Consider the following 26,391-nt stretch of genomic DNA (forward strand, 5'->3'; position numbering starts at 1 on the left):
AAACTTTTCCCATTAGGAAAAGGGATGGGTCTGCCGAGGTGTGGGGTATCTTTGTTTCTTTGCCCCCAATCCAATGCTTTTTGGTGTTGACCAAACTTCCGTACTACTGGGTAGTGTCCTGGGGACAGAGCCAGAACAAGTTATCCCCTGAGAGACTGGCTAGAGATGGAGCAGTGCCACCCCTGAAAGTCCTCCCCGAGACAGAAACTCCTCATCAAAACTCCCAGGGGCCAAGGCAACGCCCACCTCGCCAGCCTGTTGGCCCAGGGATGCGTGGTGGTACCTCATGCTCCAGCTGTGGCTGGACAGGGCACGGGCAAGCTGCACACACCAGTATCTCCAACCATGAGGTTGTCACTTGTCCGAGAACACCAGGGGCAAAGGAGAGCAAAGCCATATAACGTGTAACTGTTCGGTGTGAAAGCTAAGTGTAAATCTCAGGAGCTCGAACTCTCAGTCCCAGTCCGTGACCTTTAGGAAACATAGCTAAGTGCTGCTTCATAGTGACTGACTCTTTCTGCTGTATTTTTAGCTTGGCTGGAAGAAGCAGACTTTACCCAGAAATTTTCTTAAAGAGGGAAAGAAAGATCCCTGGCCCGTTTGTGTGATATTTCTAAGCCCATCTCTAACACTCTGCAGGAGGCAGGGTTAAGCAGGTGAAATGGGATGCTGTGCATTAAAATTGCAGCTGAACCCTCCTATCGCTCATTATAGCCATATTATTCTGCACCGCAATTGAAGGCTGAGGAGAAAGTGCATGGAAAATTGTAGCACAGCTGTCTAAAACGCTTAATGGGGCAGCTTTGACAAAAATGCATAGCAAAACCCTGCTTTTTCCCCTTTCTGGTGGTTGCAAATGACCATCACCAGCAGCAGCTGAGGTACACAAGGCTTAGGGACCCCAGACTCGGTGTCCCAGTGCCTGACCTGCCATCCCAGCTGGAGTATGGGGCTGCATACCCAGCCAAGAGCACTCTGTAGTGCACCTTCATTTCTGTCTCAGCCCACTGCCCAATGGAGAAAAGATGAACGTTGTTTAGCACTTAAAAAAAGAAATAATAAAATTGCTAGATCATGTAAAAGTGGGAACCCAGCTCTGTTTTCCAAAAGCCTCGGAGAAAAAGCGTGCCTCGCCGCCTCTAAATTAGATCACAAATTTTTTGGCTGATGGCAGCATCTTAGTGTTCACCCTAAAGGCAAAGATCTGAACAAATTATGTTTTACTATCACAGGTCCATGTGCCCATGCTGCGTTCCCACTAAAGGCAGAGGACTGTACCTATGTGGAACGTGGTGGCTCCGGGGAACCTGGAGATATTGGTGTTCTTTGGAAGGCACAGCAGCAAGCAGCGAGGGAACCGCTGCGCTGCATGGGTGGTCGGCAGTCTGCAGCACTTAACACATGTCACCAATTTGGTGAAATACAATACTCTGGGGGAGAAAAGGCATGTGATGGATATGTGTGCTGCAGTCTGGAATCACTCAAGTAGTTTATTGCCAGGCCCTTTTTTCAATCAAATTCTTCACAAACATGGGCAGTGCTGATGTTGACATATGCTATCTACTGCATCTGTGGGTGTTCTTCTGCATCTCTTCCCTTGTCAAAAGCATTGTCATCTGCCTGAGATGTGCTCCCGCAATGCTGAGTGATTTTGCTCACGGGGTCTCACTCTCTCCTTGTCACGTGCGTGCAGCTCTCACTGATGCTCATGCATCAGAAGCAGGATCAGACCCTCAGGAAGCACAAGGTGACACTCGTGACAAAAGAGGAACAGATGCAGATCTGTTTCTGGTCCTGGCTCTGAACTCTTCCTTTGTTCCTCTAATTGATTGTGTGCTACTGATGTTTTCTGTGATGAGGATGTTTTCTGAGCAGGAGGCAATGACACTCGTGCCCTTGGCCAGTCCCAGCTTAATCGGCTGCTTGAGCCCTGCACAGGTACCAGAGCGGGCCCAGGACTCCCACAGACCTGGACTGTGAGGCACATCGCCTTCACCTCCCGATGCTGCAGATCTCTGCAGAATCCAGGTATGTTTGATTCTATACGCATTTGATGCTGCTGATGAGGGAATGCTAAAAATTAGGAGATGGATGCACCCAAACTGGGTAAAAAATGCATTTGTTGTTCTGAATGGCAGCCCTCTCTGGAGAACATCAAATGTAATTAGATGTGCCACGCTCCTGGAAAACAACCTCGCCTGCTCCAACATGCGCTCCTGCGAGGTATAATCCTCAAAATGCCCTTTCTGTAGAGCTCTGCCTCTCTCTTGCTCATCTCATGTGGCACACGACCTTGTCTTCACTAGCACAAACGTGTTCTTGAGCTGATGTGAGAGGAGAGCCTTACTGAGGGGTGAGGCAGGGCAGGGTTTCAGAAGGACATGTAGATAGCTGTCAATTCTCTGTCCCCTCCCATTCAAGAGGCATTTTCAGATATTGGAAAATAGTTGTGGCTGTGGTGTATCACCTCAGCTGGTAGAGGAATGGTTCAAGCCTATGTTTAAAATAAGGAGGGTACACAGTAACTTTGTCCCTCTGCCCTGCCCCTGTGCAGATGTGTACATGTACATGTGTGTGTGCAGAGGTAAGGGACATCTCGGTTTTTTTGCCGGGAGGCAAACCATTTTTGCAGTGCTTTGAGAGAGGCAGAGATAATACCTTCTCAAACATCCCCGAGTAATCCCAAATAGTACTGCTCTCTGAGTTTTTCTGTTTGTTCTATGTGGAGGGGCTAGGGATTTTCACAACCAAACTTCAAAGGTTAAAACTAGTGAAGTCAGCAGGAAAATATGTGAATTTAACCTTTGGCTGGAGCTGTGTAAACCACTTAATTTCATAAAGTTTGCACTGGAATGACAAAAGGTTTGTATTTTATGATCGTCAGAAGAACATAAACTTGGGGGGGGGGGGGGCAGGGAACAGAGCTCAGGAAGGTGCTCTTCAGTTTGCTTGTGAGTGTACTTAGTTGGTGTGAATTTTTCTTATGGCAGCGTATACACAAATAACCTGGCCTTCTCCAGGACTCCCCTGATGTGTAAGATCCTGCCCTCCCTTGTCTGTGCATTGATGAGAAATGAAGCATAAGGGCTGGCAGTGCTGGAGCAAGGACCCCACCAGTCACCCTTGTGCCCTCAGGGCTCTCTGAGTGATGGGTGATGGAAAACCATCTTTTGGCTTTCCTGGGGGCAGTTCAACTTCCGTGTGCCCCTTCCAAAACCTCTTCAGGACAGCTCCAGATAGGAACATCCTGGAAATGTTTGCTCTCCTGTCCTCAAGATTTCCTTTCCATGAAAGGCCTCCAAAGATCAGAGCAAGAGATTTCCAGTCAGGGAGGTATCACACCTGGAGTGCGATGTGTGAGCTCAGTGGTCGCAGCCTGGCAGGTTGCATACATGCAGCACGGCCCCGGGAGCAAGGGACATGGACCCACAGCAGCACTCACTTGGGAAGCTGGACAAAATATTCCCACGGTAGCACTGAAACACATTTTGCTGGCAATGGCCCATGTGTGCGGCCCCTCCGTGCGCAGGGCTTGGCTAGCAGCTGGCCGAGAGGGGTGTGCTGGGGGATCTCCCCCGTGCTGAGGGTTTGCTCATGTGTCACCGACGCCAGCGGCAGCGACAGTTTGTCTGGCAGGAGTCCCCGCTCCTCAATGAGCACAGTCTCGTGTGGGCTGACGTGAGGCAGCGCTGCCGAGCCCTGGTCTGTCTAGCGGGGAGCCGGCTCCTACCAGGACATGATGCTGGGCTTAAGCAAACAGTCTGTGGCCATGGCTGGAGAGTTACCCGTAACCTGGGCCCGGGCACCTCTGAGAGTGAGCACAGCGTTGTTTAATGGAAAAGCTCTGCAACAACACACTGTGGATTTTTTACTGTGCCTTTTTTTTCCAGGAATAAAGAGGGAATAAAATGTCTTTTCTCCATCTTCCCATTACGTTGCATTATTGCTGCTGTGTCCCTGTGCGAGAGGAGCTCAGCCACCACAACATGTGGGTGCAGCAGAAGAGGGACCTGACATCAGCCATAGGTAACTCGGGTTGCTTCCCAGCAAACAGGCAGTAGCACGGTGGTTGCTGACTCTATTACAACAATAAAAAACTTAACAGGTGCCATCGAAGCGGTTCTGCTGCAGTCATCTCACCTAGTCTAGCAACTAAAAATGCCCCAACAATAAAAACTACTCTGGTTGCTGTAATCACATTATCTTAGGCAAATCTCAGCTTTCATTTAAAAAAAAAAAAAAAAAAAAAAAAAAGTTAGGCTTCCGTCTTCCTGAGCTGAGAAAAGTTTAAAACATTAAAGCAAATATGACGCTGCATTTCAAAGATCAGAAGTTAGTTCCTACCCAGAAAAGCAAACATCATCCGCAAATGATTGCTAAATGCTGTTATTTATTGACTTTTTTTTTTTTATTTTAAATTCATGGTTTTAAAGACTGCGGCATGATGCTGGGGCAACTGCAGTCAATATTTTGATCATTGAGAACTGTCAGCGCTTTGTAAGCTGTTATACAGTCCATGAAGGTGCTTTACAGCAGTTGGGAAGAACAAGAATGGTATTGGATTAACCTTGCTAATTAGTGCTAAATACAAAAAGCCTGTGCACTGACCATCTTGTCACCAAGGATCAGGAGAGATTGTACTGGTATTCCTACTTCTTTCTGTTCTGCTTGCTACCTCTGTGTTACTGAGTAATTCAAAATACCCACTGAGTTTGCACTGATTATACAGTTTCTTACGGTGTGTATTTGTTATGAAATGTAGTATGTTTTCTTATGCTTGCTGTCTGAACCCATACTTATAGGAAATACAGGTCCTTTCACAGGTCTACCAAGTTTAATTTCATAAAAAGGCTCTTCTGGGGACATGAGCAAGAACATGATGACATGGGTATGTCTGGGACAATAAGAGTTTATACATTTAATGCCCTACCTGGAGGTCACTGAAACATGTGAATGCAGATGTTACATTCATTGAGTAGCACATGGGTGACACATGATGTGAGCCACCTTGCTGCGTAGTCTGCTGCGCCGTGGAAACAAGCACAGGGACAGAAAACGGGTGTTGCTTTGTCAGGCGGGATGCTGGGGTAGGACTGCCGGCGGGGGCGGGTGGCTGGGAGCAGCACCAGACCTGGCTCCCGCTTGGGCCTGGCACGGCCGCTTGGCTGAGCTCCGGGTAATGAGGCTGTGACCGCATTTGGAGAAGTCAGGGATGAAATTCTGCCATCGAGCCCTTGACACATAACAGAGGTGGCAGCAGTCAGGAGCGCTGTGGTCAGCAGAGGGAGGTGGGCGTCTGCAGAAGGGATCTGGCTTGCCAGATAGCTGCTATTTAAGAGCCTCAATCAGGTGCCTGAGGCTAGATGGGGCAGACCCAGCCTGAAGTGTCAAAAATACCTTTGAAAACGTTGTACTTTTTTGTCTATGCCTAATTTCCCCGTGCAGCGGAGGCAATGCAGGTGTACCTGCCTGACTGGAGAGCGGGGAAGCTAAATCCATTCATATTTGAGAGTCTCCTTCTCATTGTACATTTGGGTACCTAATGGCTTCCAGCTTTTCTGCACCTGAATCCCCTCATCCATAATTCAGCCATAATTCAGCCATGTTTTGGGACTGAGGCGTGCCGAGATCCTGTGCAACTTCTGCACATCACGGCCAGTGAAGAGGCCGTAAGCAGGGGTTGTTTTTTCCACGGTGCTTAGAAAAATGAACCCACACCCCGACCATGAGACGAATTGGTCGTAACAATAATTCCACTGATGTTAACGACAGGCTCAGCTTCTGCTGGCGTTTGCACTAGCGTAACTAATAGCAGCGCTTGCTCTTTGCTCCTCTCTTGGCTGTAACCATTCAGTTCTGTTGCTGTAGGGAAGGGAAGCTATTCGGGATGGCTGGCTCGTACAAGGACAGCAATGATAGCCATAATATTTTACACGTCTTCTGTTAACAGCGCTTGTTGGCAGGAGGGAAGAGGAAGGATATGATTTCCTTAAGCGATACCTTTTGAAGTGGGGAAGTAAAACTGAGAAAGTGAGTGAGGCTTCCCAGGAGCAAGTTAGGGTTTATTCTTAATGTTGATTAGTTTTGTTCTTTCAGCTTTTAGAGTGTGTGTCTGCGTGGTAAGGTATGTGCACGAATGTTTATTTGGTTAGTGTAGTGACGCAAGTCGAGGCAGACTTAAAAGAAACACTATGTCTGCGTGGCTGGGTTCGGACAAAATGGCCTTTATTGTTTATACAAACTATTTATATATCTTAGACAGTGCAGGTGTTAGACCCTGGTAGGTTTTTGTGTCCTCCTTCTTGCTTGCTATTTGCTGTTGCTGTAGGTGCCCGTATGCTGCGGTTCTAAGTTCCGATTCTTCACATCCTGTTTACATCTCTGACGATTTGTGGCTGTCTTAAAGGTACATGGCTAAGTCTTTGAAGTCAACTAACTTGTCTGCAGACTCGCTGCAGACCCCAACAGGTTAGAGCCAGCAACAAAGTCCAGAGGGCGGTTGCTTTTCCTTGGTGCTTTTCAATAACAAATAATTTTTTTGGTACCGTTTCACAGCCAACCAGTATGAGTCGCATCGTTTATGGCAGACGTCTACCTCCTGGGGTTGTTTCCAACGATGTGATGATTTTTTGCTGGCTTATTTCCTCATTTTCCTTCATGGTGAGAAGTGGACCGTTGCCCTCTGATTAGAAAGAAGCTCTGCAATACCTGGCTTTGGCTTCGCTGGGAGATACGTAGTAATTAAAAGACGGCCAGCCCAGTTAGGTAATACGATGTAAATGTTCCACTCTGATTTTTGCTTGAAATGTATCTGATTTGTGGGTGAGTTGAATGCCGAGGGGCTCAAAATTGTTCTTCTCCTGAGGTCATCCCAGTCTGTTAATATTTAGTCTCTGGCTATGCAAAGAGCTGCCCAAAGAATCCAAGTTTGAGGCAAAAGCCTGAAAAGATGTGACTGACAGCAATTACATGCAGTAAACTGTGGTCCTGAAGGGAACTTACTCTGTCCGTGAACTCTAATTCAAGGAAGTTCTTCCTGTGGTTGTCACCCTTTTATCTTTTCCAAAGCATATATTTCTTTAAATGGCTGGTATAGAACTCCACTGCTATATGTACGTAAGTAATCTCATTTTCTTCAACAGAGCTCGTAGCTAGATGAAATTACTTGTGTGCGTACATATTTGGAAGATCTGGGCCAGAGCACTGACTGAAGTTATGTCTCAAAATAGTAAGTTTTACAAGAAAGTCTGCTTACTCTACTGGAAATGTGGTTGGTGGCACCCAGCTCTGTTATGTCTCTGCACTGGAACGTGGTCTTCCAGGCTCCAGACAGTTGTGTATTTCTAATTGCAGAGATGCAGGAAGATTCAAATAAATTAGGAAAAGAGCACATATACTTGGCTGTTGGAGAGAGTGAAGATGTTTTGGGGCCTGCTCTGTTTCAGTCGTGTAAGTCACTTTGTCCCTTTTGCTGGTGGGGGGTTCACCGCGATTGTACTGCTTCGTCTTCGTTCAAAATAACGGGGTTCCCCAGCATCCAGTGTCAACTCTCATCACATACATCACTGCATATAGGTGTTCCAGAAGTATAAAGAAATCATTCTTATATGGAAAGCAAGCCTGATTATTTGAAACATTTGGAGTAAGAAAAAGAAGTTGTTTTTCAGTGTCAGTGTTTCATTTTGGGACCTATTCCACTGCTGCTGCTGTCTTCACTCTCAAGTCAGAGATACCAGACCCTTCAGCTTCTTTCAGCTGAACAATTCTACATGCTCCTTTTTACTCTATCTTCAAAAAATGAATAAATAAAAAAAAAAATCCTATCAATTCTGTGTCTTCCCATAGTCATCTTTTGTCACTCTGGAGGGAAGAAATATTACCATCGTTTTCCAGTTTGGCTGCAAGACAGTGGCTGTGCAGGAACTGAATGGTGCCCCAGTGAGACTGGTGGTGCTGGGGGTGTGATGAAGGCAATGGCAAAACCCACTCAGGATGTCAGTGGAGATGAAATTCCTTCTGTCTAGTTGAGGGATCTAACAGGGAGGCATCGCTTGGGCATGCTGCTGGTTTTGACATGCCTGCATCTAGCGACCACAGTAGTGCCATGCCAAGATGTGGTGTTTTGGAAGCTGGTCCTGTTCAGAGGGTGCTCCAGCCTTGTGTAAACTCATGTTTAAGTGAAGATGGATCTATTTTGTCTGGTCTCCGAGTTCACCCCTGCTCATGGAATTCCTGAATGCGATTCTTATTTAAAGGACAAATTTCCACCATTTTTATATGGGAGCAACAGGCGTTGCAGAGATCTCTCCTGGTCTGGAGCTAACCCCTCTGGACTAGCTGTAAAACTTTGATAATTTAATGTACAAAGCTTCAGGTTGTCGTCATTACGTTCATTCATGTAAAGTACTTTATACTTTAGGAACAATTTGGCCAAGGCAGCAGGGATACTTCTGTGTAAATATGTCATGAGATCAAGCGTTTTAATATTCATAAAAAGACAGGATGTCAATTTAAAGTCTCATCTGTCCAACACATCTGAGGTCTGCTGATTTATGAAGTACTGTAAATTGCAACAATATAAGCCTGTAACACTCTGGCAGCTATTTAAATAGCAAAACTTTCTTCCAAAAACATGATATATGGAAGACATAAAAGTTTTAAAGCAGGAGCCTGCCTTAATAGGGAAAGAGTATTAGCATTCATTTACTGACAAGAAAGAGCTGATTTTCCTTACAAGAAACGCTCCTTCCATAGCCACCCCGTGCTTCCTATTAATCAAATCATAGCTTTGCTACTGCCAAGGTCCCAGGTAAGATTCGCTTGCAGGAGAGTTGGAAAAGGTTAATATTCTCTGAATACTTGGGTGACAGAGACGAGCAGTCAGGGTAAGCACCGAATTTTGGTCCCCAATAAAATCAAAGGCCAAACACTCATTTGCTGGTGAAACCAGATGAGTGCTCATGACCAGGAGGAAAAAGGAAGAATGGCAAATAAATCAAGCTGAAGTTTCAGTTTGCAGAAGGGAAATCCAAGGGCCAAATGTCACCCTAAGTACACTGCTGTTCACCAAGGATATTCTATTAAACCCTGTCTGCTTCCAGAGGTTTCACGTGGTTCCCATGGGAGGGGGGTGCCAGCAGGCAGAAGTGAAAGCGCCTGCCAGTTTTAGGTGCATTAGATTGGCACTTCTGAGATGATAAAAGACACACGAGTCTCATGAGATGGGAATAGGGGATTCGAGCAGTCTGGCTAGCTCACTCGTGTTGGTGCAGAAGCCTTTGTAAGTAAGCAAGCTGAAGTCTTCAGCATTTAAAATAGTTCTTATCTTGAAGGCTGCAATGAGAAGAAAATGACTGTTTATAGATAGCCGTGCTTCAGGAAGCAACGAGGAGTAGCAGAGCACAGGACAGGAATATGCACTGAGGTGATTTTAGTATCAGAAACTAACTGCGTCTCGGAATAAGAAAGATAGTGATTTCCTATGTAACAATATCACAGACAATAAAGGTATATACAGAAAGTAAAGCATGACTAAAAGGTAGTTCTCAGTCTTTAATATTTCACTGTATCTGGCCCCCAATGAAGAGAATGTTGAAAATGAAATGATTCTTTTTAACTGGGACCCTTCTCAGCTCACTAGATGAGGTTATAATTTTGAGTATTTTAGGAAGAGAAATATCCTGTGTAAAAGTGTATTTTTCTTGTTAATTTATAGGTGTGCTACATGTACTTATAATCCTAAATGGCTGGCCCAAAACTGCACAAGAATCTGCAACAGGCAGGGTCTAGGAGACACAATCTGGAGAGCAACGTGCTGGTGGGATGGGGATTGTCCTGGTCTAAATGAGGCAGTTTGGTAACGAGGGCAACTAAGTCTTGGTTCTGGTGCCACGCAGGGGGTGCTGGGGGTTGGCACTCATAAACTCCCAGGTGGGAAGGAGCACGCTGGCACCTCTGCTCCTAAGGACGGTTACGGGGCTTCTTGCTTTTAGTGCTGACGGTGGGTTGAAAGGAAGAAATGAAAATTCTGCTATTAAATGTAAGCCTGGTGCTGAACACTTGACTGAGCTGTGTCATCTGAGGATAAATGAGGCTGCTGGAGCCTCTAAAATAATTGCTCACTAACAATGCAAAGTGCAGCGTGCATCTTATCAAACAAAAGCCTGTCTCTTGCACGCAGAAGACTTGCATTTAATTTCCTTGAAGCTGAAGTTCCAATCGTAGTGTTATGCTTCAGGTGTAACAAGATAACTGCTATGCTGATATTAAGATTTGGAAAGGCCACCGAGAGGCCTCTGGGAGTTCTGTTTTGGAGGAGAAGGAAGCGTCTAGTGCAGGGATGGTCCACGCGTGCTAGCTTGGCATCTTGCACAGAAAGGTGTTGGTACGTCCATTAAGCCTCCTTCATCCTGCTTTCTTGTGCTGAAGGAGGAAAGGGCTGTCGGAGCTGACAAGTGTGCTTTGTTTAGTTCTGCCTTAGGCTGTTTATAAGAAGCCAAAATAGAGGGGAGACCTGTCTGCTTAGTTGTTCCTGGGACCGCTAAACCGATGCCGGTTTAACCCACAGGCTGGCTTACAGGGTGCAGGTGTGCGCTGTCCTGCATGCACATGCACCAGCTGCACGGCATTTAGTTCTGATTTCAGTGTTGAGTCAAAGGTTCGGAATAGGAGATCAAAATGTTTGACTTGAACATATGGTGCTCTCTTCAGAGATTGATTATATCCCCCTCTCCAGGCCAGTTTCTCAGCAAATATTAATTTCTATACCCCAACTAAATTTAGCCATATAAGAATTTGACTCATAGGTTTGAATTTCTGTTCCAACACAGGAATTTTGTACCAGTGCAAATATTCAGTTTTATTGGATTAAAAGAGTTGAAGGCTGAAGTTTAAATGATTTTTTTTTCTCTAGTGGTATGGTGGTCTAGTAAGCATTACCATGCGACATGGAGCTGATCGTTATCTCAGTCCTGCCTGGACCAGCATGCTCCTGTGCTTTCGTCAGGGTCTGGAGAAGACCCCCCCTCCCATATAAGCATCACACTCAGGACCAGATCTCACATGGCCTAGATACATGTTGAGGCTATGGTGAAGAAAGCTCCTTTGAAATCTGGCCCAGAGAAGACATTGGTAGGTTTATTTTACTCCAAAGCTCTATTTTTTCCAACGAAGACTCTTGAGGCTTGCGTGCTATAAGAGGTAAGAAATTGCCAGAAGCATGTCTGGTACTGTGTGTGATGCTTTTTTGCAACTTCTCTGAAGTATTTTTTTTCTCAGCGGTTTGTCTTGGAGTAACCTGTTTGCACAGAGAGGTGCACCCTTCCTCCTGGCTGGAGGCAGTGGTATTAAAGCTCATAGTATCCTCTGTATGATAATGTCCAACACCATCTTTCAGGTACTGCTGAAGACGTATTTTAGGTGTCTATTTTTTTTTAAAGTTTATATTGGAGACTGCACCTTATAACATCAGCTTGTATCCTGAGCACTGCCACAGAGCCAGCCGTGAAGGAACAGATGGATCACTTTAATAAAGTAATGACATTTCCCTTAGACCTGCTAGGAAGAAGAATATTGTTTTGGGGCAATGATTTTCTTTTAAAGCTTTAGGACAGCTTTCAGTGTTGCTTACAGTCCTGTGTATCCTCCCACAGGATTTCTCTTTTGGGCTTTTTCAAATGTGTGTGAAGGCCTTCCCATCAATGTGAATAGGCTAAATGTGGAATCATTTCCAATGCAATCTTCTGAAGCATTGCGTTTTCTGCCTTTTGAGCTGGTCTACCAGTTAGCAACAGAAGGCAGCACAATAGTGTATTAACTTTATTGTCCTTCCTGAAAAGTCGCTTCTCTTAAAAGCTTTTTCTCACAGCTAAATTCCCAAGCTGGAGCCTCAGATTTTACAAAAAAAAAAAAAAAAAAAAAAAAAAAAAAAAAAAAAAAAAAAAATTCTTCATTTGAAGCCAAAGATGCAGTCATTGTTTTCAAATACCTTTTAGTTACTGACTTGCTGTCCATGCACAAGAATGTACAGATTAGACCATAAAGGAAAACAGAAGTGCTCGTGCTTGGTTAGAATTACTGCTTTGTGCAGCAGATCATAAATATCATGTAATTTTGCTGCCATTGGTCATATTGTTTGCTCCCTGACATTTTAAGTTTTGCTGTGGCAGCAGCTGAAGTTTTGTGCTCCAGATCCTTGAGCTTCTAACAGTAAATCAAGGAGAACCTCTGGTAGCTGAGGCAGCGAAGGTTCATGATGCACAGCTGAGCCTGGTGGCACAATGTCACAGAGACAGCTGCCTGTGCAAAATCAGTTCCTTAATGCTGGGCAGTGTCGAGCTATGGCACGCGTGGAGAACTGTTGTATTCGGCTGCATTTAGGTATAGTTTTGGTTTCAATAACTATGCACAGAAGTTTTAAGTTTAACTGTGAGCGATAGGTGGGAATGCCAGCATGGGGAAGGGGGTCTCAGCTGTCAGAGCAGAACTCCACTGTGTGCTAGTGCTGGAGCGCTCGCTCACGTTGAAAACAGCATGGTCTGTATTTGAGTTAGATGTGGTGGGACTGCAGCTGTGAAAACATGTCTAGATATTTTTTGCTGCTAGGAAGAGCCAAAAAAGCTTAAACTGGGATTTGGATGCTGCAAGTTTGCACTCAAGTGTCTGAAAATCTCTATTAGCAACCACATAATCATGGATGTCTCTGGACTTGGAAAGCATTTGGTGTCTCAGCTTAATGGACTTAATATGCAAGTTTTGGATTCACAAAGAAGCTGCTCTGTTTTGCTCTGCTCCAAAGTTTAGGCTCGTCGGGGCACATCCTGAAAATGCCTTTTCAGGCACGTCAGATCTCCCTTGGCACAGACCGCAGCCAGGACAGCACTGCTGTGGCTGTACCTGCAGAGAGCAAATCCTAAAATACTTCAAAGAAAAAGACTAAAAATTCCTTCAGAGGAGGAAAATGGTATCATTATCTGCTGTACGTGAGAGAGCATGGGAAGGGGAACCTGGTGTCTCTAGCAAGGATGGGGCTGTAGGTGACATTCGTCCCTTTTAGCTCGTGTTTATACTGCAGAATAGCACATATCCTCATGATAAATCTATGCCACTGACTTTGCTTTCAGGAGTTGTTCCATGTTCATATAAAAGGGAGGATTAGTACACTGTTCTACTGCTTTAGTGATTTATACCAGACTCGGAGTAACAAGTCTTGGAATAAAGTTTTAGGCAGTTCTTAGTTGCTTTCAACACCAGCCAGAACCAAATAATTCCTTTGCCCCATGTGTGCTTCACACATCAGTAACTCAAGTCACATGCTGTTTGTGCTGCTTCTGGTTGGACTGTTTGTAATGCTCTCAGTATTATCAAATTATCTGAATTCCTGAAAATTCTTTTGTTGTTTTCCAATAATGCTTTGCTTGCTTTGGTTTTCAGCCAACCCATTCATTTTCCATCAATTTGGAGCAAACACATCTCCCAGAAGAAAAGCTGTGGCAGCTCCTGAGAGGAGGCTGAGGTTCGCTGCAGCCAAGGGGCTTGGGGGTAACAGCAACAAGATATGTGGAGATGCCATCGGTACTTGAACTGAGTGAGAGAGAGAAGTGGTTTACTCCCAGGTCAGTGCTGTTTTATGGTCTACTTATGTTTTTTTAAAAAAAATAAAAGTTCAAGGATATGTTTTTTTCTTTAGGATTTTTATAGTCTTTCGGGTGATGCTAGCACAGAGCAGGGGAACGCGGTGTACCCTCTCACTGAGACAGCGAGGGACCATCATCTACAAAACCTGCGTAGCATGTAAAATGAATGTGGTGCTCAGTGTTTGGAGGAGGTGCTGCCTGGCTGATGGGCTCAATATTGAGGCATCCTCACCTGCTGTACATAGTGTCTCTAGGTAATATCCCAGGGCTTTAGGCATAACCGCTCTCTGTATTTCATAATACCCGGAGACAGCAACCAAAAGACAGCCCACCATGTTACAGCCTTGGCTAGAAGCTTCTGGAAAAAAAATTACCTTTTATTAGTCTTACCTGATTAGCCTAAGAGGAGATTTAATTATCGTCAAAGGAATGGAAAGCAGAGTATGACCCGCCCGAGGTGACAGCCTGCGAGTGAGAGAAGGGGGGTGCAGCCCTGAGCTGGAGCCCCTGCCCCTGTGCTTCTGCACCAGCTGCAGCGCACAGCTGGGAGGATGCAAGCAAGGTTCCGCTTTCCTCTTCTCATTGCATGCACATGTTCCCAGACAGCAAATCTGCTGGATTATAGGTTTGTGGCAAATGAATCTGGAAAACGGGTTGATTAGTTCATGACCCGTGTCCTAAGGCAGATCAGCTCTGTCACTGCTACTCCTCACAGAGTTTGTCTAACGGCCTTAAAGACATCCAGTGATGAAGACTGCAGTTCCTCTGGCAATCTATTTCAGCATTTTATTTTTCCCAGCAGAGAGCTTTTTAACATTCAACATGAATCTGCTTTGCTGCGATTTACATCTATTACCTCCAGATCTATCCGCAGCAGAGCAGGCTCTTTGTCAAATGAATGCACCCCACATAGTTCAGGCTTTAGGGAATGTTTTGCCTAGACTCTTGGTCATTCTGGCTTTCCTCTGACCTTTCATCTGTTGGTACCCGTATGTCACGAATGTGGACATAGTGCTCTAGCTGAGACCTTATTAATGCTGAGCATGGTGCTGAGAGGAAGGATTATGGGGTATGGTTTGCAGGCTATCCTCCCCTTAAACCGTTCCAACAGGGTACTTGCCTTTTCCACCCAGCCCATCTTCAGCCGGTAATCCACAGCCCTCAGATTAGTTGAATTTTATTTCTTTAAAGGATTTCCAAATGAGTTCAGCAGTTCATTATTCCTGCCTAAGGTAAGGAACAACATACATCTCTTGTTTGAACGCCAGAGATAATTTTTCCTATTTCTTAAAATCATTTTGAATGAATTCTGGATGTGTCATTCAGTATGACCGCAGTCCTTCCAGTCTTCCTCTCACCTGAAAATTTAATAACATACTCCCCATTCCATCACCTTGATAATTAATGAAAATATTGATAATGATGTGAGACCTGGGACAGGCCCTGCAGCACCCATCAGTATGTCCTTCCATGTTAAGATCGTACCATGGGTGATGACTTTGTGGATAGAGCCACCCTGTCACCATCTGCTTACCTATCACATGGAAAAGGTTGTAACAGGATTGCTTTACCTGGTTTGTTTCTGAGACTGGTGAGTGAAACCGTATGGAAAGTATTACTTTGAGATCGATGGTATCTACTGTTTTTCACCTCTGGAAGGTTTGCTACCTGCTGTAGAAATAAAATATATTTCTTTGGCATGCTTTCCTCTTAACAAATCTACTGCTGACTGCATCTCATCTCCTTGTTATCTTCCTGATTCTGACAAATGGTTTGATTTGTTTCTGCAGGAGCTGGAGTTCATCTAATTGATTTATAAATCTCCCAGCTACTCCGTTTTTCTCTCTTTAGAGAACTGCACTATGCTGATCTTTTCTTCAGTCTTCCAGTAACTTAGCCCTCCTCTATAGGATTTCAAAGATGAAGGCTAATACTTCTTTGATTGCTTCAGCCAGCTCTTTCGGCACCTTGGTAATGTTCATCAGGCCCTGTCTGTCTGAAAGTTTGTTCGTTTCTCAAGAACACTAATTGCGCTGACCATTTACTTGCAAGGTGACATTTTAAGTAAAGGTTGATTCAGAAAAAAACCTGAAATGACAGAGCTCCCCTCTGTAAATAGCTTTCCTGTGTTCGTTGTTGACAATTCTTTTTCTTTGGTTTTCCTTCTCTTCCTAATGTTACTTCACAGTTATTCCTTGTTGTTCTTTACATCTTTTACTGGTTTGATCTTGCTGCTTGCCTTGATCTCTTTGGTTTTGTCCATACACTCTCTTATAGTCCCTATTATAAATATCTCATCTCTTTCTTGCTCTTTGTAACTTCTCTATGACATTAACTACTTAAAATAATTTATCTAAAGAAAAAAAGAAAACACCCTCTTTCTAAATACTTCTCTTTTCCCCAGACTTTCTTAAACTGTCCTGGCTTGTCCTTCTCCCACACTTATTTAAGTGAAGCTCCTGTTTTTTCAGCCACGCCATAGACATTTCCTGACCGTTGTCCATCCATGGTCTGTCTTCTCTGTTCTCCCCTACCCCTCCACCCAAGAGTCAAGAGCTGCTAGCCGTAGGCAACTCCTTCAGCGGCTGCCAAACTGGGTGACTTCAGTGCTTGACAAAGTATGAAAGATAGTGCTCAGGCTTTTCTAAAAACGTCTCTTTGCTTCCATTTGGCTGAATCTGTTCCCTAAACTGGAACTGAATTTATGAGTATTTCTGTGCCCCTAAAGCCACACTCTCTAATGGTTTTACTGCTTTCTGAAAAAATTTTACCCACATCTAATTACATTATTGGAAATAGTTGAAGCACTGTAATATATGGGCGAAAGTTTCTGTGGTCTTTCAGAAATCCTTTATTCAGAAACAGCCAAAAAAGTCATCTAATACTTTCAGGTAAGAAACTGAAGAGATTTTTCTAGTTAAAGAGAGTGGGAAAGAGTCATGAGTATATTTAACTTTGGTGTGCATTCAAGAGAGAGATGTGGGCTATGGAGATGGACACTGTGCTTGTTGCAAGGCAAAAAAATAATTAAAGGTCACGAAATAATTTTTAGTTCAACAGCAAAAGCACCTGAAAGCTCTTCATTCCTTGTGTTATCACCCTCTGTGAAGTAGGGCATTAGCACTCCATGTTGCCCTAATTAGTTTACCAGACCACATATTCCAGGTAAATTGTGCTCACAATTGGCCTAGTGCTTGCATGTGATTAACATGGCATTCAGATGAAAAATTGAATGTCGTGTGAGTGCTACTCCAAGCTCAGTAAATGTCAGGCAGTCGGAATAGTTTGGAAGCAACGGCTGAACGCAGGGAATAAAAGTGAGACCCATATTTAAGAGAAGCCTTCTGGAATTTCTGGCCCAACAGAAGGGAGGCTAGAAGCAGAGAGATTCTAGTGAGGAGCTGTAACTTAAAATATTAATACTGACAAAGAACAGTAGAACAACTCCACTCACTTTATCTCAAGCCATTAGCTTTGATTTAGTGCAGCCAGGGAAGCCTTTCGGTAGTTTCCGTACTGTCTTCACACTCTGCCTTAATAGCATTTGTTTAAATGAGGAGTGGTCCCTCAAGCAATATTTCTCTTTAAGAGGCAAACCCCAGCACAGAGTAATAAGTAAACTGGGAACAATATATTCAATATATTTTAAAAGAAGAAATAGATTCTGCCAGCTCAATTTAAGGAAATATTTATTACACATAATTTCTCAACTGTTTTCTGAGTAAGCAATATAAAATGATCCTTATGAACAACAAAATGGCAGGAAGGAAAAAGTCTGCATTGTTATGGGTAGTTTAATCTTCTTTGTGTCTGCTTGTTGTTCTAAATGATGTCTTTACTTACGTGAACTAAAGACATCTACCCTGGATGTCTCAGAAATTTTAGTCCCCGAAAGACCTTCTTGTTAAACACTAGTATGCGTCTGCATCCTCCCTTTCATGTTTCGCCTTCTAATAACTGACAACAAGCTCCATAAATTTAAGGGAAGGAAGAAGATGCTGGCTTTGGCTTGGCTCGGCTTGGCAGTCGAGACCCCGACCAAATGTTTTCCATCCCACTGAGCTGCAGGTGTGGTGACGCTTGGCAGAGTGGAAATGGAGCTGCTCTGCTTTGTGCTCACATTGCTACCTTAGTCCCACGTAAGAGTTTCTTGTTTGCTGTAACTGATTAAAACCCACATCACCAGTTCCTTGCAGTTCATGGTTTCTTGTGAGTTTGCTGCTGTTGGTCTTCTCTGACAAGCAAGTAGGCAGAGTGTGAAACATGGGCTTGAAACATGGGCATCATACAAAAGTAGCATAGTTCAACAGCCTCAAAATAACTGTCTTTATATATATATATGTATAAACATATTAAATTGGTATTGAGTTTCCAGGCCATCATTTTATCCATAGCTAAAAATACAAATCAGTGTACCACATTCTGGCAGATTTATCTCAGCAAAATTGTTTGTTTGTGAAATGTTTCCTACTGAGTATCACAAATAATAATTTTGTTTAGAATGTGGCACCCCACTGAACAAAAAAGCACTGCTGTGGAAAGAAGGTGTCGCTCCCTCCCCTCTTTCAAATGTCGTGCTGACTTCTTGCTTTCCTGTCACTAAGAGCCTGGTAATCCCTTTGCAGACCCAGACACAGGTATTTTACACCTGCATTATTAAATTAGCTTAGTACTTCCTTTCTCTTACCTCCATGGAATTATGACGGAGTGGTCTAGATCTCGTTCCTTTTTGTATTTCTTCTATTAGTCACAAGAACATAATTGAACTGATAGACACAGCTTCTTAGAATTTTTTTTTTTAATCCAGTTACCTGTGGCTTTAAATGCTATTCTTTTTGTTAATGCAATCAAACATCATGTTTGATTTTCTTTGCTTATTGGAGAAAGGTTACTAGCCTCAGAGCTGATGATTTCAGTGTTATTACAAATACCTGTTTTATTTCCTGTGGACTTGCTCATATTTTTCTCATCTCTCTCTTTTATGGGAAGACTTAGTGAGCGTATCTTTCTTAGCTTAGTTCTTTCCCAAAGAACTTGTACAAAATATGCAAGTAGGGAAAAGGACTGGTCCAAATCTGCAGTACTGGAAATATGCTGGACAGCACAGTAACCAGTTAATCAACATCTGAAGCATTCCGTCAACATGCAGTGGGACAGGTAATCCCTGTGGCTGGGAGGACAATGGGAGGGTCACTGGTGACTCACCTGCTGCTGTTGACAGGACAGCTGTGGTGGGTTAACCCTGGCTGGGTGCCAGGTGCCTGCCAAAGCTGCTCCATCACTCCCCTCCTCAGCTGGATGGGGGCGAGAAGATACAATGAAAAGCTTGTGGGTTGAGATAAGTACAGGGAGATCACTCAGCAGTTACAGTCATGGGCAGAACAGACTTGATGTGGGGAGATTCGTTTAATTTATTAGCAATCAAATCAGAGTAGGATAATGAGAAATAAAACCAAATCTTAAAAACACCTTCCCCCCACCCCTCCCTTCTTCCCAGGCTTAAATCCCAATTTTCTCTCCCTCCTCCCCACCAGCAGTGTACAGGACGGGGAATGGAGCTGCAGCCAGCCCATCAGTTGTCCCTGCCGCTCCTTCTCCCTCAGGGGGAGGCTCCTCACACTCTGCCCCAGCCCCAGCGTGGGGTCCCTCCCACGGGTGCACCCCTGGGCACAGCCTGCCCCAGTGTGGGTCCCCGCAGGGGCACAAGCCCTGCCAGCAGCCCGTGGGCTCCATGGGCTGGGGGCACAGCCTGCCTCATCATGGTCTTCATCAGGGTCTTCCAGGGAACCTCTGCTCTGGTGCCTGGAGCACCTCCTGCCTCACCGACCTCTGTGTCTGCAGAGCTGTTGCTCTCACATATTCTCACCCGTTTCTTCTGCTGCAATTTGTTGCCCAGGGTTTTATCCCCCCTTCTTAAACATGTTATCCTAGAGCCACTACCACCGTGGTCGATGGGCTTGGCCATGGCCAGTGGTGGGTCTGTCCTGGAGCCGGCTGGCACTCACTCCATTGGACATGGGGGAAGCTTCTGGTATCTTCTCACAGAAGTCACCCCTGTAGCCCTCCTGCTACCAAAACCTTGCCATGCAAACCCACCCCAAAGCATGCATGGGGATGCAGTATGTTGAAAAGGGTAGATGATTCTTTTAATGACTTGGTAAATCATAAAGAGCTTTGGACACAGGCTGTGTTCCTCAAGGCGTTGTTGATTCAGTTCTTACCGATCAATCCGGTATTTCCAGAATGCCAGACAGAGCAGCAAGACTGCAGGACGCTGCTCAGGGGAATGACTGCTGGGAAGAAGGATTTCTTCACCTCCCTGCTGCCCATCTGTGGCCCTAGCTGTATGCAGGGGCTCTGCTCCTGGGGAGGTGCTGGGGGAGAGAGGGCAGCAATGACCTGCAAGTGAAAGGAGCTGGTCACACGTGGTGATGACCAGAGCAACCATATACCACTACCCCATTATCTCCTTAGGCCAAATAGTATGTCCGGCAGAGAGGCTGCAACGAGGACATCAGCAAAAGGTAAAAGAGCTCAGGGTCCTTCTGGGATGGAAGCGTAAATGTGGATTTCACCCTCCTCCTTTCCCTTACAAAAAATGCTATTCCTGTAGAGATCAGAACTGAGCCTTTTAAAGAGAGAAAACAAAGTCATGCATGGAAGGGAGTATAGTTTTGGGGGGGGTGTGTGTGGAGTATTTGAAGCATTTTATATAATGCATCTACCAAGCAACCAACTGAAAATGAAAGGGAAAATAAAAATAAAAATAAAAATGTTCATATAGATTGTTGCTGGATACAGAGGAATCATTTTGTTGGACATGCTACAACATAGCATAGCAGAAATCATGCCCTGTGCCTAAAGATCCCATGATCTAAAAGAAATGGGGATAAAAGGGGAAGCAGGAACGTTGCTGCTGGCAGGACGGGCTGCTGCCTAGCCAGGGTGCTTTCCTGGTCAGACGGGGGTGCAGGGGGTGTTGTAAGATGGGAATGTCAGGAAGGATTTGAAGGAGGGCAATGACATAGTTTTGCAAATACATGTGGAGAGGTGCAGCACAGAAAGAACCAGGCTCTCCTGACTTCTGCTGGGTGACCTGATGTATGTATTTCCACAAATGCTAGACTCTTAGGGAAGTGTAAGAGGACAGCAGTGGAGCCAGCTGTGACACGGGTGGGAGAAGAGTGGAAACAGGAGGTTGGAATGAGGATAAAGAGTAGCCTTGTGTTAGGGTTGCCAGAACCAGAAGAAATGTGCTTTCTGAGGGAGAAAAAAACAGAGCTCTTTCAGCACCTGGGACAGTCTGAAAGAGCATTTGACACACTTGTGAACAAGGACTTGACAGCAGGACAGCTGGTGTGCGGGCTGGAGCCAGTCCTTCGCCGCCTGCGCAGTAGGTTGACCAGGATGAGTACCACATCCCTCTCGTCTGCGCTGCCCAAAAGCACTGAGCCGGATAGTGCTTCTGTGGGGCAGTAACACCAAGTGGATTAGCAGTGAATTTCACTGTTATGTTGTTGCATATATTTTATCCTCATTCAGGTGACACCATAGCACAGGGAAGTTCAGTGGGTAACCAGAGCCTTGGTAGCATTGGCAGTGCTTATTTAGATTGAGTTAGTGTTTATCTTTTATCTTACCAACAGCTCTAATGCGAAAAGACTTCATATTCTTTACGGTGCTAATGTTGGTTGGGACTATGTCATTGCCTGATTTTTGTCAAAAAAATAGAAACTGAGAATGAAAACTTTGGGATTGCATAGTTCAGTTTTCAGCCACAAGCTCTTGGTGTGGATCTGAGAAGAGCTACCTGCAAGGACTCTGCTGGTGCTTCGGAATTTCAGCCCGTCCTTGTGCCTCAAGACACATCATTGTCTTTTCCTACTGAACATCCATGTAAGTTTGCACCCTGAGAGTCTGTGGTCACGGTGCAAGGAGGAAAATGAAAGCTAGCCCAGAGAAACAGAGGTGGGCACTGGAGATTTATTTCTGAATGCAAACCTTTTAGCTATGACCAAAAAAGCCTTGCAATGGAAAATTATTGTCAGCTTTTAAATCATGTTTCTTTTAATTGCAAAGGGAACACTATGTGTACTATGTACGAAGTGTTTTGCGATAAAAAAATGCAGTTTCAAAAGTCAGAACTAATTTATTATGAGGACATAATGTTGGATCAGAAACTGGAGCATATGCTATACCTTGCAAATAAGAACAAGTTAATATGAGTACAATTAATGCAGGAAGGAAGTTGTTGTCAGACACTTATTGTTTGGATGTTCCCCCATGCTGTTGTTTAGAAGAATGTATTTTAAAAGCATTTCAGCAATGGAAAGGAGAGAAATACTGTGAACAAGTGAGACAGATGAGAAAGGAAGAGGTTTCTGAGTATAGTGGATTTAAATAGTAAACCATAATGTGCCTGTAGCAGTCAGATTTTAACACTGAATATAATAGCAATATGGCTTGTCTCTGTCAGAGCTGCTTTTATATTAAGAACATTCAGTTCTTTGGAGGGGTGCAGATTACAATTAAAGCATTTTCTTCCTATGTTGAGTCCCCTTGAGTTTTGTTTCTCATTGCACACCACAATAGTGTGAATGAATTAGATGTCATCACTTTTTATGCCTATGTGCGCCCACAGAACTGTGCTGAAAAAGCTGCTTGAACTTGCTCGCTGCTGATGTCCTATGGAACATGATAATTGAAATATGGGTATGGTAGGCGTGGTACAGAAAATCTGACACTATCACAGCAAGGCTGCTCTTAAAATAGCTATCAGAGCAGGGGATGGAAGGGGGCATTCAGCTGAAGTAAAATGTTACAGTTCAGTTTGTGTGCTTTCTGAAGAACTAGAAATAGGACTTGCTATTACAGGCCAGCCACCTTGACCAGTTGTATCATATCCTTTGGTCAGTTGCCGTTCTCGCATTTATTCAAATGCCTGGTGCAAATTATTCTATACTATAAAGAAAATAATCCTCCAAAATGGTTTACTTTTCTTCCAGAGGAAAATAAAATTCCAGCACTCTGGAACTTTAGCCAAAGCTCGACACAAATTTTAGAGTGATAAAATGTTAGAGGAAGCAAAGACTACTTTATGGCCCACATACTATATGGCCCATATGGCACCAATTCTGGTAATTTGCTCTGTTTCCAGCTGGCTGGAATGAAACGACAACCGTGGAGACCATGTAGCTTTGGTAAGTAGTCCAAACAACATTACAGTGTTTAGGATTAAAAAAAAAAAACAAACACAACGAAACAAAAAACAAACCAAAGAAAAGAAGGAACAGTTACTTCACTAGAGAATAATTAGTTGATAAATTAGAAATAACACAGAGTTTTGAGCCAGAATGTAACTAAATCGGAGTGGAGAAATAGTGTCCTGTGGTTTGGACGTTAGGCACCCTAGATCATCGGAAGAATGAATGGATGGGATGTATGATATTTTAAGGTCTTTTGGATGAGATGTGTCTGGAAGTATCTGCTGTCCTGCTGCAATAATGGTAATAAATGGATTCTCTGACCCCAGGATAGGGACACTGATTGATTTAGAAAAAAGGATGACACAAAAATGCACATAGACCTACCGTGTTGTCTTTTCCAAAGAGATTTGCTCAGAAGAGTGATGGATCTATAACTAAAAATTTCTGCAGTCTGTGGTTGGTCAGCTTAACTTCTTAGCAGAAATGCAGCTGGAAGACCCCAACAGAACCTGTGCTATGCTAGAGGGAGAAGTGCAGATCCAGGAGACTAAACCAGGCACCTTACGGCATGGGGCTGGTCTTGTGTTTGTACCTCACAGAGAATATAACCTAAACCCCACCAGAATAGGCAGCTTTGAAGGATACTTTGCTTTTATAGGGCTAAGCTACTTCAAGGGGAGGGGGGGAGTCAAATGAGAGCTTTGGCAAAAGGAGCCATTTAAAAACGCAGCCTGTGAGAAAGTGGAAGAGAGCTGCCCAGCACAGCATGGATGGAGCAACCATCCTGCTCTGACATCTCTTCTCACACTGGGCACTGGTGAGCTTTGTGGTGGCCTCCACAAGGCACAATGCAGAGTCCATGGCGGTGGGAGAGGCAGGGAGAGGTTGGGTTTGACCTCCAGCTGTCCCCACTAATTCCTGCCTGTTTACATTTGCCAGGCAGACCGTGGGGAAGGAGATCTCCTGGGTGCATGTTGGTCAGGGGTAGCCTCAGTCACATCTTTGGTTTGAAAAGAAGGCAATGATGTTAAGTTGGTGTCTCTCATGAAATAATTAAGTCACAGTTGCTTGATCCTTAGTCAGGTATTGTGTAACGGTCCCATGCGCTGTGAAAACACACTAGAATCAACGATGCTAAATGTTATCGTGATGAGTGTGGCAGGGAAAAGCCACTCCTTCAAAGAAATAACCCATATGACATTTAGTTACCTTTGTCTTGGCAAGAAGCCATGAAGGCTTCAGGCTTTCATGGCGTACGAGTTGTTTTGAAGTGCTTTTGCATTAGGAAGAGTGGGTCTGCAGGGGAGGCACAATTAAATTTTGCATGTAATAGGCAGAAATCTTGTAGTAGGCAGGTTAAATGAATCCAGACTGCAAAGCAACTGATCTTTATTTTTTATCTCTGTGCTTAATTTGTGGGTTTTGCTTTCTTTAGACCCACTTTTGTCTTGCCAGTATCTTAAGCTTTTTTTACCTTTGGTGCTCACCTGCAACTCCAACTCTATTCCCAAAGGATGGCAAAAGGCTTAGATCTAATGGGACATGGTAAGGGAATTTATGCTTTTCCCCCTCCACATACTGCTGTGTTGGCCCAGCATGCAGTGATATACTCATGTTTGAATTGGGCTTCATTGGCCTCAGAGCGGCGTGGATATGAAATTAAAGAGTATACCTGTGCAGAGCTTTGGTGGTGCAGGGACAAGGCAACATCATCCTGCAACAATAGAAATGCAGCAGTATTCCTGCTGTCTTTTATGTTTGATTAAATCTCAGATATGTGATGGAACTTGTCACTCTTTTCTGGATGGTTCTGCTAAAAGCAAAGGCTGTATCTGATGCATAGTCAATAAAATTAGGCAGGAGATCAGGAGAGAGATCAAGATCTTTGCAAGCATTTTGGGGGTTACAAGCATGCTAGAGCACCAGTAAACGCTTGCTGGGAGATATCAAATGTTAAAAGCATGCAAGCAGCAAGGGCACCAGCTACTGTTGTGTGACTGTTTTAGGGTACGTGCTTGCCATAAGCCTGGGTGAAAGTCACTGCTGTACTTGTTATTCAGCACAGAAGTTGGAAATGTGCTCGGACTGCAAGCAGCCTGACCTGTAGAGGAAAGCGTAGCTCATGATGTGCTGAGTGCTCCCTGGGGTGAAAGGCAGGAAGGAGCCGGGCGCATCCAGTGTTTCACTGTCACACCATCTTCCTGCCCTGCTAATGGAACCAAGAGTCAGCTGCAGGATTTCTGTTATGCTCAATTAAAGAATTATTGACCATGGCCTAAGCATTTTTTCTGAAGAAACATTGTAGGCTGAAGTGTTGGCATCAAAGGTTTAAACTCCTGTGTGGTGTTGGAAGTGCCTCCGAGTGGCCACCGATGGACTCTGTCCTCTGTTTATTGTTGCTAATGATACGAGTATCTTTTCTCTGATAGAGGGACCTCAATTTCAGACACATTGTCTCCATAGTAACTGGTGATAAATCATCTCTACGGTAGCTGTGTTTCCCTGACATGGAAATTTTTTTTTATTTTTTTTTTATTTAGTATTTTTTTTCTCTCAAGTTGTTTTATTTCAGTCAGCTCACCTGAAATAGTTTTTTTAATACTAAAAGCAAGAAAACATTTTAAAGAATGTTTTATGAAAAGTCAGACATTCACATGAGAAAACTTAGAATTAAGAATGCACATGACCTTTTAGGTTGACTCCTTGCTTGTACTGACTGGTCTTTGATAAATTATCACTTAGTGCCTTCTCCACTTGCTCTCATGTCGTTCTATGGGGTTTTACACAGTATTTCTTTCTGCTCCCCACATTCAGTGTGTGGCTTTTGAATAACTATCTGTATGCTGCATGGAATAAAATTTCACTTACTCATTACATTTCTCTAGTGCTTTTTATTTCTAAAGCTTTTGTGGATATAAATGAACTTACCTTCACGTAACGCTATTCAGAGTAGCAGGTGATGTTGCTGTTTTACATCAGGGGAACTGAAGCCCAGAAAAGTCAAGTCTAAAATTCTAAAACTGTAGGAAATGTCACCCAGTCTGGGGTTTCCAGACTGAAATGTAGGAAATGTAGAGATCTATTTTTTTTTTAATAGACATCTTAGCATTTAAACCGCAACTATAATTGATCTCAGCTGCAGCTGATGGCACTCAGCAAGTCCTGCCAATCTGACTGCAAGTGCCCAAGCCCAGGCAGCTGGAAATGAGGAGTGGTCCCACGTGAGAGGAGTATTTGCCAAATATTGTGGAGGAGTTCTGGGTCAGAGGACAAGCAGATTTCCATTCTCAGGGGTGGCACTTCAGGGCTGAGCTGTGAGGAGATAATTTTTCCTTCTGTTGTCCTCCTTCTCATTCAATACGTCCCGTGGCTGGGTACAATGCAGGTTTTCCATGTGGGCGAAAGGTTTTGTCATATTTATTTTCATTTGGAAACTATCTGAGGTTTTGTTTTTAAGGAAGCAGGAGCTTTTTCTTTACTGATCTTCGAATGCTTTGGTTTTTGATTTTAAGACGTTTGTAAATGCAGATGCAAAACATTTCTGATTTTTT

At 44.1% G+C, this 26,391-nt stretch overlaps 1 long non-coding RNA gene across 6 annotated transcripts; it reads left to right on the forward strand.

Moving 5' to 3' along the window:
• The first annotated feature begins 2,967 nt into the window (after window positions 1-2,967).
• On the forward strand, window positions 2,968-7,809 carry LOC121097072. 6 transcript variants are annotated; one of them, XR_005830767.1, is made up of 4 exons: window positions 2,968-4,643; window positions 7,143-7,228; window positions 7,354-7,449; window positions 7,576-7,809. It is a non-coding gene; the product is annotated as an uncharacterized LOC121097072 (long non-coding RNA). The 6 variants fall into 6 exon arrangements; XR_005830766.1 differs by lacking the exon at window positions 2,968-4,643 and adding an exon at window positions 6,399-6,822; XR_005830763.1 differs by lacking the exon at window positions 2,968-4,643 and adding an exon at window positions 6,399-6,660.
• The last annotated feature ends 18,582 nt before the right edge of the window (window positions 7,810-26,391 follow it).

This window comes from Falco naumanni, chromosome 13 (genome assembly GCF_017639655.2).
Source record: "Falco naumanni isolate bFalNau1 chromosome 13, bFalNau1.pat, whole genome shotgun sequence".
Classification (NCBI taxonomy): Eukaryota; Metazoa; Chordata; class Aves; order Falconiformes; family Falconidae; genus Falco; species Falco naumanni.